An 11150-nucleotide genomic window follows, 5' to 3' on the forward strand; every position below is an offset into this window, starting at 1 on the left:
CCGAAGTCCCATGATGACCCTTGGTGAGAACGTAGAACGGATTGAGGTGAGCAAGAAAGTCCTGTGCCGTTTTGCGATATTCGCAATAGTTTTTGAGAAATTAATTATTTTGTCTCAACAAATCAGCGTACAGAAAGCGGCAGCGGAAAGAAAGATGCCTTCGGCCGACGTGCGACCGTGACACTCGCGAATCGTATCTCGCCGCATCCCTCCGCCCATAGCTACGAGACATAGCGAGTCTATGTCTCGTAGCTATGGGCGGAGGGATGCGGCGAGATACGATTCGCGAGTGTCGCGGTCGCACGTCGGCCGAAGGCATCTTTCTTTCCGCTGCCGCTTTCTGTACGCTGATTTGTTGAGACAAAATAATTAATTTCTCAAAAACTATTGCGAATATCGCAAAACGGCACAGGACTTTCTTGCTCACCTCAATCCGTTCTACGTTCTCACCAAGGGTCATCATGGGACTTCGGGACATCCTGTATATATATATATATATACACATATATATACAGGGTTGGTATAAAAAGTCCGGAAACGGTCAAATATCTCGAAAAGGATCAACTGTAGCGAAAAATATGTAAGTAGCAAAGTTGTAGGGCTTAATAAAGTGTACCTAATGATGGCTAAAAATTTGACTTTGGGTGGAGGGCGAAGGTCATACAAAGATCAAATTGAATTTTTTAAATTGGACCCCCCACTTTTTATTACATATTCTTATAGCTTATTTTTTAGGGCTTTCCAAAAACCTATAATAAAGTATTTTTTTATTAGACATATTTAGAGTTATGAGGCTTGAAAGGATTTTGGTTTTTAACTGTTTCTGTTTTGTAAAAACGTATCACTGTCTTCTGAACGGTGGATTTAGAAATAAAATTGCGATCAGGATACGCAGCATTGAATGTGTAGATCAGTTACTTCTTCGTATCTAATATGGTCTCCTAATTTTCGATAAAGAAACAGATTATCTTTTCTTTATCGGTTAACATTTAAAAAAGAAATTTAAAATTGTAGTTGGAAAAAGAAAGGGAAAAGACAAAGAGTAAGATGCGAGAGAGCACGACTCGTTTTTAAAATACAAAGAGAAGCGTTATCGTGAAGCACGGGTATGCGCGAGTTTTGACTAAGTACGTGTGATATTACGTCGTGAATGAATAACCACATTCGATGCGAGCAAATGAACAACTAGGCTGGGAGCTTAAAAAACATAAACACAGAAGAAAAACAAGAAGAAACTTTGTTTTTCATGTCTCCAGCTAGACGATATGACCGGCTTAGTTGTTCATTCGCTCTCATCGAACGCGGTTATTCATTCACGACGTAATATCACACGTACTCAGTCGAAACTCGCGTATACACGCGCTTCACGATAACGCTTCTCTTTGTATTTTAAAAACGAGTTGTGCTCTCTCGCATCCTACTCTTTGTCTTTTCCCTTTCTTTTTCCAACTACAATTTTAAATTTCTTTTTTAAAAATGTTAACCAATAAAGAAAAGATAATGCTGTTTCTTTATCGAAAATTTGGAGACCATATTAAATCATACGAAGAAGTAACTGATTTACACATTTAACGCTGCATATCCTGATCACAATTTTATTTCTAAATCCACCGTTCAGAAGACAGTGATACGTTTTTACAAAACAGAAACAGTTAAAGACCAAAATCCTTTCAAGCCTCATAACTCTAAATATGCCTAATAAAAAAAATACTTTATTATAGGTTTTTGGAAAGCCCTTGAAATAAGCTACAAGAATATGTAATAAAAAGTGGGGGATCCAATTTAAAAAATTCAATTTGACCTTCGTATGACCTTCGTCCTCCATCCAAAGTCAAATTTTTAGCCATCATTAGGTACATTTTATTAAGCCCTACAATTTTGCTAGTACATATTTTTCGCTACAGTTGATTCTTTTCGAGATATTTGACCGTTTCCGGATTTTTTGCCAATCCTGTATATATATATATATATATATATATATATATATATATATTTACACACACACGAACTTACGTACACACGCACGCACGCACCACACACGCACAGGATATCCCAAAACTAATAGAACATCCGTTGAGGATAGGCAGGAAGTGCAATTTGGAACTGAAAGTTTCTCCATTTTTGATCTGACAATTAGTTAATGAGATATTAATATTAATTAATTAAATCTACCAATCCCTTAGCACCCCGAGTGAGCGCTCAGGGACGTAGAACGCAGTGGGCTTCTTAGGGCCTGCTTGTCCGTTTTTCTCCCTTTCTTGTACACATACACTAAAATCATCCACGGTACTCAATTACCGACATGCAGAAAACATTCAAGTAACCCACGCATTCGAAGGAAGCATACCACACATGCTCTCCCCCTCCGGCACATAAAGCGCAATCACTCCGCTCACTAAAAACATTTAAGTTATCCATGTACTCATAACCGCACACAAAAACATCCACACATCAGCCCCACACCATCCTCCGTGCCCCGGTCAGGCACCCACCTACATACCCACTCACTCATCTATATTTATTCCCCTGTGATACAAAAAAAGAGGAAAAAACAGACAAGCAGGGTCCCTGAGGAGGCCTAGATCATTTTACGGCGTCTTGCGGCCCTCAGCGCTCACTCAGGCCGCTAAGGGATTGACAGACATAATTAATTAATGTCTCATTAACTAATTGTCAGATCCAAAAATGGAAGAGGAACTTTCAGTTCCAAATTTCACCCCCTACTTACCCCTAACGGATGTTCTACCAGTTTTGGGGCACCCTGTATATATAATGCAATTCAATAAAAATTTAAATAAGAAAACAATGTTAAAGAACCGGAACCGAGAAAAAACCATAATTTAAACGGTACTCGTATTTATTATCCAGAAAACCGGAACCGAAACTGGAACTTTATTAAATATTTTAGTGGATCGGAATTGGAACCGGACCGATATTTTCATTCGGTCCGGGCCCCTGCTAGTAACTCACGAAGCAGCTGCGGTATACATGTAGATTAGATCAAACAAAATAAAAAATTGCTCTACCATTTTGCAAACAACTATGTAAAATTTTGGGTTAATTAATTATAACAGATTCGTGGATGATCACGCATCATACGATAAATAAGCTGTGATGACGATGATTGCTACTATATTGTAAATAGATCAAATTAAATAAAAAAGTCGTCTATTATTTTTCAAATGACCACATACATGTTTAATTATTAATTAAAGAAGATTAATGTACAGTTTTGCATACCTGATATATTTTTATAGCAGCTACAAATAATAAACACGTATTTTTTTATTATTGTTAAGACGTAAATTTAAGAGAGGCAACACCTTTTTTAAGTAAAAAAAGATTTTTATTGCATAATCTGAAAGTATGTACTTTTAAGTATATATCCTTAAATATTTATAAAAAAATATTAGAGAAATATTAGAGAAAATAAAGCTGATTATTTGAGATGTTGGTGCGCGAGTCGAAGACAAGTTTCGAAAATCAAATAATCGAAATAACGCTTTGCTTGCCTGATATGCCGTAGGTTTAAAAAAAATATAAAAACATACTCTGAGAATATAAGAAATCCTATTTCTGATGTACTCTAAATATTTATGTACGTTATTCTATGAAGTATTTAAATTTAAATATCCGACCGGTTATACTAATGTAAGACTCACTAAGCTAAATAGATTAATCATTATTATTTTATAAACTACCACATATAGATATTAACGAAAAAATCAACCAATACACATAATACGATAGAACAAGCTCTATAGTTCGAGCAGCATATTTTCACCTAGTTGATTATTATCTAACGACGGTTTTCAAGAGATTAGACCTACTGTAAGGAATAAAAAGAAAGCTAAAAATAAATGTAATCCCTACTGAAAAATTTAAGCTGAGATCTTAATTAAGTAATCTCATGTAAGGTCGCAACTGAGAATTCGTATGAGATTTCCGCAAAATTTCGCATGTAAGATCTCAATTGAGATACTTATATCTGACGGAAATAATTTATTGAAAATATCCCAATCGGAAGCAAATATTTTTTAAACGTTTTTAAAATGTTTTTCTTTCATTTATTACTCATTTTCTCAACTCATTATCAAAAAAAATATTTATATATTGGGAGTACAAATAAGTCTCCGCCATTTGACAAAAGATGGCCCCATCAGTAAGTTATGGTTGAAATTGTCAGATGTAAAACGTCATATTGTAAGGTTGGACATCTGGCAATACCATAACCTTGAAATATTAGCGATTTTGTATCAGCATCACATAATTCTTCTCGTGCGAAAATGTCGAGTTTTGAACCGAATAAGCGTCATTTGCGGGAACTTTTGATGTACTTCTTTAATTTGAAGAAATCTTCAGCTGAGGCGCATCGATTGCTTGTAGAAGCATGTGGTGAGGCTGCTTTAAGTGAGAGAAGTTGTCGTAAGTTTCAAAAGTTTAAGAACGGTGAGTTTGACGTCGCAGACAAAGAACGTAGCGGAAGGCCGAAAGTGTACGAAGACGCGGAATTGGAAGCATTATCGGAGGAAGATTCGTGCCAAACGCAAGAAGAACTTGCACTTACATTAGGAGTGACTCAACAAGCAATTTCACATCGTTTAAAATCGTTGGGAATGATTCAAAAGCAAGGAAATTGGATTCCATATGAACTGAAGCCGATTTTGCACATGTGAAATGCTGCTTGCCAGGCATAAACGAAAGGTTTTTTGCATCGTATCTTTTGCAGTCACTGGTGATGAAAAATGGATCCACTACGATAACCTAAAGAAGAAGAAATCACGTGACCATGCTTCAACATCGACAGCCAAGCCGAATATTCATGGAAAAAAACTCATGTTGTGTATTTGGTGGGATCAGCTTGGTGTCGTGTATTATGAGTTGTTCAAACCGAACGAAACCATTACTGGGGCTTTGTACCGAACACAATTGATGAGATTGAGCCGAGCACTCAAGGAAAAACGCGCTCACTACTACTCCAAATACGACAAAATTATTCTCCTGCATGATAATGCTCGTCCACATGTTGCGGCGCCGGTCAAAACCTACTTGGAAACACTCAATTGGGAAGTTTTACCCCACCCGCCGTATTCACCAGACATTGCTTCCTCTGACTATCACTTGTTTCGACCGATGACGCACGGCCTGTCTGAGCAGCACTTCACATCATATGAAGATACTAAAAATTGGATCGATTCGTGGATAGCCTCAAAAGATGAAGCGTTTTTTCGACGCGGTATCCGTATGCTGCCATAAAGTTGGGAAAAAGTAGTGGCTAGCGATGAACAATACTTAGAATAAAACATAAGGTACCGTTCTTTCACAATAAATGCCCAATTTTTGATTAAAAAAAACGGCGGAGACTTATTTGTACTCCCAATAACATTTATTTAATATTTTTTTTATTAAATATTCTTTTGGAATAATGATTTTTAAAAAAATATTTTTTCAACGTTTTTATAACATTTATTTAATATTTTTTTTATTAAATATTCTTTTGGAATAATGATTTTTAAAAAAATATTTTTTCAACGTTTTTATAACATTTATTTAATATTTATATATTAACTTATCATTTGTAATAATGATTCTTTAATAAACAATTTTTAAACGTTTTTATAATATTTTTAATGATTTATTTTTAATTAAGTATTCGTTTGAAAGAATAATTTCTGTGAACATCCTTTATACACACACACACACACTCACGCACGCACGCACGCACGCACGCACGCACACATGCACGCATGCACGCACGCACGCACGCACGCACACATGCATGCACGCACGCACGCACGCATGCACGCACGCCCACACACACACACACAAACGTTTCTGTAACATTTTTTAAATATTTTTTTTATATTTTATATTTATTTGACATAATGATTTTCATAAATATTTTTTAAACATTTCTTTAGTACTTTTCAAATATTCATTTTACATTAATTATTTGTTTGAAATAATGATTTCAATAAACATTTTTAAACGTTTCTGTAACATTTGTAAAAAATATATTTTACATTAATTATTCGTTGAAAATAATAATTTCAGTTAACATTTTTTAAACGTTTCCGTAACGATTTTAGAAATGTTTACTTTATATTTATTATTCGTTTTATATAATGAATATTTTATTTAATAATAATAATTTAATTTAGTTTTATTCAATAAATATTTTTTAAACATTTTTTAAACATTTTTAAAATATTTTGTATTTATTGTTCATTTGACAAAATGATTTTTATAAATATTTTTCAAACATTGTTTAAACATTTTTAAAACATTTATTTTACATTAATTATTCGTTGCAAATAATAATTTCAGTTAACATTTTTTTGTAATGTTTCTGTAACGTTTTTAAAACGTTTATTTTATATTTATTTTTCGTTTTACATAATAATTTAATAAATAGGTTTGAAACATTTCTTAAACATTTTTAAATATTTAGTATACATTATTTGTCACAAATAATGATTGTAGACATTTTGCTAATCTTTTCGTGATATTTTAAAAATATTTTTAAAATATTTTAAAATTATTATTCTATGTGAATATTTAATGAAAAGCAATATTTAATAAATACTATATATTAGCAAAAAAATATTCAACAACATTTTTTTGATAATGATTTGAGAAAATGAATAATAAATGAAAAAAATAACACTTTAGAAACACTTTTAAAATATTGGCTTCTGATTGGGTAGGTGAATGAGAATTGAAATTTTGGAAACATTGGAAATATGAAAAATGGAATTAAAATTGCGATTAATTTAATCCCATTTTATATCGTCAATAAAAGCATCAAGAAAAAAGGTTTTAAACAAGCAGTTAAAATATTTTAATATTATTTAACAAGAATGGGTTAAATCTAATTTTTTATTAAAAAAAACTTATTTTAAACTTTAATGATATTAAATAAAATAGATAGGCGAATCAATGCGTGTATTTATTGAGTACGTTATAATATATTGTGAACACTGTAAGTATACATTTTATAAGCATAAATTATAAGAATATTATTGGAGTCATTGGAAACACCGCGTGCCGCTCGATCGTTAGGTTAAGCAACGCAGTTAGGATGGATAGGTGACCGGCATACCGCTTCGGATTCGAAATTATCGAGGGAGGATTTGCGAAAGTTTTAGAGTATGTTTGACAACCTTCGGTTTCTAGCAGTTATAAGACATGAGAAAATTAGGAATTAGTTTTTTTTATAAAACAATAAGAATAAATAAGTCTCCTTTTTTCATTGTAAAAACGTTTATTTTAATATTTAAAACAATGTTTTTTTTACGTTATAAAAACATTTTTTTAACATTTAAAGAAAATGATTTTTAAACGTTTTTATATCGTTAAAAAAACATTATTTGTAACATTAAAATGAGCGTTTTTTTAATAAAAGAAAAAGAGGACTTATCCCATTATTTTTAACGTTTTTAAAAATATTTTTCAAATGATTTTAAAACATTTTATAAACACTTTTTTAATATATTTTTCCTGATTGGGATAATAAACTTTTACTGAAATATTTTTTTTAAATATTCACAATTTTTATCCAATTTAATTAAAATTTTATTTTAATGTCATTAATATTTCAGCAATATTTCAGTACAAATTTAGAAAAATTCAGTGAAAAATTATTATAATCAAAATAGATAGAGGAAAGTATAATGAAGTATTATTTTGTCTAAATAACAAAAAAAATATAATTTCATACTTTGTGTCATCTTAGTTATTCGTGAGATTCGATCCCGTATCGGACGGCACCCATCTTTAGATGACTATACTGTTCAATGCTTAACTTCAACGATCGTACGGGAACTGGTGATACTAATGTACTATAACGATATCGTGGTGGATCATATTTACAATATACTCTTATATCTTTCAAAAATGTAATTACATATTTCGGTAAATGTTTCAAAGAACATAACAACAATCACAGTGCGATTAATATGTTGTATAAATAATGTTGTATAAGTAATCAAACAACATTTTAACATACAACATGTTCGCAAAAGAGAGAGAATATTCCTTCTTTCTCTCTGGCAATATTTTGATAGAGCGAGGTTATGGCTAGACTCATTTTATAATTATAAAAAGTCTTATTATGACTTATTATGTCTTACTGACACCGAAGTCGACGGTTAACACTGAAAATTTTGGTATATTTTTACGTAAGGTTATATAATATAAACTATAGATTTTTAGTAAAAATTTATTTTGTAAGAATTTTTCGAAAACGATTTCTTTCATTGGACTATCACCTGTGTGTCTCCAACTGCATAAAAAGTGTTCAAGCTGTTTTGAAAATCAGTGTATACAATATATGCCTTTATCTTAAAAATTGCACGCAATAAAATAGCATAAGTAAGACTAAAAATGCAAGTGAATTGCGCAAGATTAGCAAACGACTTACGAGCAAATATCTTACTTATAAATCATGCAAAATACTACCAAATCACCATGAAATGGCTGACGATATGCAAATTATTTGCGTGTGATTTGTTGGTATATGAAGCAATATATGAGCTAGCCATTTGCGTGCAATATGTATGACTAAACAAATTTTAGGAGTAAAACGTAAGCAAATATCGTGCAATGTTTGCATGCGTAATGTGCGCAAGCATTTGCGCGAAAAAATTGTTATCTGGGTACTATGTGCAATCTATTGCCTTTTCGTCACAGACTCTATGCAAAATCTGTTTGCGCAGGTTTGATTATCTGGATTATTAGCCTTATAATTTCATTGGTTGAATATCATTTGAGCCTAAACATATACTATTATACTATTATATATTCTACATATATACTGTGTTCACACTATAGAAACAATTTCCCCACGCACAATAATGCAAAAATTTCCTGTGCAATGTAACTGTGGAAATAACGTGTAGCCAACAAAGAAGCCGTTTCATAAGAATAGAAAATTAATTTTGTTCCATAAGAACAGAAAATTTTAATTCTTTTTCCGGTTCTTGTTAGCAACATCATAGTAAGATGAAAGTTTTTAAGAGCAACATCATAGTAAGATGAAAGTTTTTAAGAGCAACTCTTCAATTTCAATTTCAATAAGTAGCTCCAGACTTCACTAAAAATTTCGCTCCAACACCATTACACAGATTAGCTTATTTGATTGATTTTTAAAGATACTGGTTTGTGTACTTCAAGAATTGTTGGATTTCATAAAAGTATCTGAAACTTTGTAAATTAAAAGCTTCCTCGAAGATGTTCTCGCCTGAGTATCCTCTTTGGTATAATTTAGCGATAAGTATGTCGGATTCCATTTTAGTAATGAGGCAATGGAATAATATATGTTCTAATCCCCTGAAACATATCCAAATTCGCAAGCGGCGCTTTCCACGATGTACTTATCTTCCCAATGAATCCCAGAGCAAATATAGTGTGAATTCTAGCCATAGTACAAATGATCACTCTATCCAATCTCTATCCAATAGAGAGTTAAACCAGGATTTAGTTGCAAATTGATTATGCGTTCTTTCTGTAACGAATTTCTTTGAAAGTGAACTGTTCTTCTAAGTATGTTTGGGCCATATTACGACACAGATCCTCGATGTGTCGGATAACGTCACAGTAATTCAAATTAATATAAGGAGGATTTTCAACGCTATCAGCTCCCAGATTCGCGAGGACGTCAGCCATATCATTTCCGAATATATCCCTATGTCCAGCGACCCATATAAGAGTGATTTTTACATCCTTAACAGAAACTTCATGTAATTCGTATTTAATACGATAAATAATTTCGGATTTTTTTACTATTTACTATTAGAATCAGGGTTGTTAAGACAGTTTAAAGCGGATTAAGAATCCGAACAGATGCCGACCGATTTCGCACCGATCTCCGATGCAATGCGAATAGCTTCCAGTGTATAATTCAACAAGAAAAATGTTCTTGGGGATTAGGATAGACACACAGACTTCTATATAATACTAAACTGCTGACTCTTTTATATAGTGCTATGTAAAACTGACTCCGAAAAGTATGTATCACGCACGGGAAAAAGGACATTTGCGCATGCTTGAAACTGATGGTCCAGAAGAAGAGAGGATATAAATGTAACATGGCCGATGCTGCCTGTTTAAATATTTGTGTACGTATAGAGTGAAAAACGTCAAAATGAAATACGTTATAGTAAAAGATTTGTAAAACAAAGTGATTGATTAATTGTGTACTTACATCAGAGTGCAATAATGCCTAAAACAAGATGCTACATTGTGAATGTCACCAGATAGGCACATGCGCGAATTTCTGTACATATTTTTTGAGGTTATGTACTGAGTCGGAGTCAGCAGTCTAATATTATATAGAAATTTGTGGATAGACATCCCAATTTCAGGCGAACTAGAGAAAAACACAAACTCAGCCGAGGAAACATTATGTATTGAGCCGTCAGTGAAAAGGAGTAATAGAGCAGACTGCAGAGCCATACTAATGATGGAATTAAATATTTTGTTGATGCCATTAATAGATATTTTATGCTTGCCATGATAAAAATAGTTTCCAACTTTCTTTTTGAATTTAGCAATGTAATCGAATTCGTGAGTAAGGACTTCTGACTTATAGAATCGGTCGAGAAAAGAGAATCCTAATGTGCCAGTGTTTTGATAGCATTCCATGTTATTAAGATCGCTCCAATGTTCTCGCACAAACTTGATTGACTTAGAGATGGGGAAGGAGCAGGGTTGGGAAGTAACGCGTTACTTGTAATGACGTTACTATTTCGTTACTTTTTTTTTATAACGATTTGGTAACGCCGTTACTTTTTTGTATTAGTAACGAAAAAGTAACAGCGTTACATTTTCTTTAATAACGAGGAACAAAATTCATCGTTACTTGTATCGTTATTTTTTTACTATAGTGGCTCCCCTTATAGAAATATCATACTAAGAATCATTAATTGATTACTTATTTTCAGTATTAAAAGTACAGTATTTAGTAATATTCTGTGATTCAAATACAGCTTTTACTACTCAAGTATTTCAATATATAATGTTACAAATCCTACCTTATGATTGATTTCAATACTTAAATATTTATATGTAATACTTCGTCCAGTGATAAAATACTTACGCAGAACATTGTCAATATTTAAATACTAATATATAATACTTTGCTAAGTGAT

The 11150-nt window shown here is 32.3% G+C and overlaps 1 protein-coding gene across 1 annotated transcript in view; it reads right to left on the minus strand.

Annotated features, from left to right (window-relative positions):
* The window catches only part of LOC116840851 (cysteine protease ATG4B), a 439371-nt gene that overhangs the window by 79245 nt on the left and 348976 nt on the right, over positions 1 to 11150 (minus strand). The gene's annotated exons all lie outside the window — the stretch shown is intronic.

Source organism: Odontomachus brunneus, unplaced genomic scaffold, assembly GCF_010583005.1.
Source record: "Odontomachus brunneus isolate Ranch 3 - 2012 unplaced genomic scaffold, Obru_v1 Obru_scaffold_012, whole genome shotgun sequence".
Classification (NCBI taxonomy): domain Eukaryota; kingdom Metazoa; phylum Arthropoda; class Insecta; order Hymenoptera; family Formicidae; genus Odontomachus; species Odontomachus brunneus.